This window comes from Calidris pugnax, unplaced genomic scaffold (assembly GCF_001431845.1).
Source record: "Calidris pugnax isolate Ruff unplaced genomic scaffold, ASM143184v1 scaffold14, whole genome shotgun sequence".
NCBI lineage: Eukaryota > Metazoa > Chordata > Aves > Charadriiformes > Scolopacidae > Calidris > Calidris pugnax.
This window is the reverse complement of record NW_015090793.1, coordinates 1,633,177-1,635,432: the sequence shown is the minus strand read 5'-3', so window position 1 is coordinate 1,635,432 and position 2,256 is coordinate 1,633,177.

The window sequence follows — 2,256 nt, the reverse complement described above, 5'->3', positions numbered from 1 at the left end:
TTTTTTTTTTTTTTCCTCCCTTTTTTTCGCCCCTCCTCATCCCGAACGCAACGGCGCAAAAGAAAAAGTGATGTGTTTATTAGCCCTCCAGGCAGCCCCTGGGCTGCTTTCGATCTCATTGTTTTGATGGAAATATGAAAGGAAAAATAGAGCTGCTGGGTGTTTTGGTTTGTTGGTGGTTTTGGTTTTTTTTTTTCCTCGTTTTTCTTTTGCAGAAGAGTTTGAGCATCGGGCCGTTGCTGAGGTTTGGGGAGCTGAGTGCGCGTCCCACACTGAGAGCGAGATCCTGCTCTCATTGAGAGCTGACAGAATGAGATAATTAGCTCTTTATTTATCTCCCAGCAATGAACGCTTTGTGTTTACGTTTCTGTCATACCCGGTGGTATTTTAATCACTGTCCCATAGCAAGGACTTGATTCTAATTCACACGCTGGGAAGCTCTTGGGCTGAAAATCGGGAAGCCAGCAAAGTTTCTTTCGTTTCTTGCGCCTTTCTTCCTTTCCTTCTTTTCTTTCTTAATGAAACCTTCAGGTTCTAAGTTGGGAATGGAGAAATCAAATTTACAAAACGAAATCTGCCCCGACACGTATTTTTTTGTTTAGCGGGAAATTTTAGTATCCAAAGTCTTCTCGCCTTGCCCGCTGCGCTCCGGGTGACTAAAACACCCCTAGATTTTAGGAACTATTTTATTATTATTGTTATTGGTTCCGTTGTGCCGATATTCTGACTTGCTTTGAGGTGCCTCTCTCTTATTTTCCTCTCTGGGCTGTAAGGAAAACCGAAGTGAAAGGGCGGGGGAGGGGGGGGAATAGGTGACTTTATTGGTGCTTGTTCCAGTCCAGTGTTTTTATTGGGAACCGTGGCGCTTCCCTGAAGGCACTTGTGCTAGATAACAATATTGGGCAATTAGCATCCTAAACAGTCCCATTTCAATATAATGAATGTGCTAGGCAAAGCCATTACCCATAGCATTTTATTTCGGTGGGAATACAACAACAAGGGCTGGGAGGAGTGCGTGGGGGATGGGGAGGGAGGACAGGAGGCAGCCCTAAGCCAATTCAGGGCATTGTCTGCCTTTTGTAAACGTTATCTTTGACTTAAAGGCAGAACTCAGAAAGGAGAAGGGTGTTGTTGTTTCCCTTGTTTCTATTTTATTTCCCCCGAGACAGCAGCTCTTAGGAGACCAGACAGCCCCGCGGGATGCGGGGAGGTTTTGGGGACTGGCGGCTGCGGAGCAGCTCCTCCGCGCCGGGCACCGCCTGCGCGCTCCCTGCGCGCCCTTCAGCCGGCCTTACTGCGGCTCCGAGTGGCTCCAGCCCTGGGGGGAAACGTCCCAAAGAGCCAGATCTAGCGCAAGTGATAAAAATGTCCCGCGGGCTTTACAAGCCCTCGAAGCCCCAAAGCCTCAACCCTCCCTGCTCCCGTCGCTGCTGCTTCTCGCTGAGCGTCGGATGATGCCAAAACACCTCCGTTCTTTTCTTTTCTTTATTTTCTTCCTTTCTTTTTTTTTTTTTTATTTTTCTTTTTTTTTTTTCTCCTTCCCACCTCCCTCCCCTTTTCCCCTTTTCCTTTCTGCCCAGATCAAACAGAACCCAAACTACTTTTAAGGCTTCAGGCACCTGGGCTGCTCCTCGGGAGGTTCCCGGGAGCGGTGATTTGGATGGCCAAACTCCAGCCGCTGAGGCGTCCCCCGGCTCTTTGAGGATCGGAGGAGCTGAGCTGAAAGGAAGGCACTATTTCAAGTGGCCCAAATTAATGCGATCGCGACATTACGATGCACTTGGAAAAGATGAAAGAAAAGGCTGGCCGTCTCCTCCAAGATCTCTATAATTATAGATAATATATCCTATTTCAAAGCAATTAGCTCAATCAGGCGTAACGAGGCATTTTGCTGCCAGGGAGTAACAATGCCTTACGGTTATTTAAGCTTCAAGATGTCAAGCAGACTTCGAGACTCTCTGCTCTGCCCAAGAGGGGACTTGGCTGTCTTGGTGAAAGCCCCATGGCTAAGGCAGTGGTTTTCCTTCAGTGACAACACTCCTGTTTCATTTAGATACATTTATTTTTATTTTTTTTTAAAGCAAAGGTGCTCCCTTTTCCCTTTTTCCTTTTCCTCCCTTTCCCTGCTTTTCCAGGCGCGTTCGGGACCGGGAATTGTGCGGTATCCCCGCTGCCCCTGCCCGCCGGCACCGACCTGCCTCTTCTCGCCCGCTCCCTCCGGGATGCTTGTGCTCTCCGAGCCTTCCCCCTCGCCCC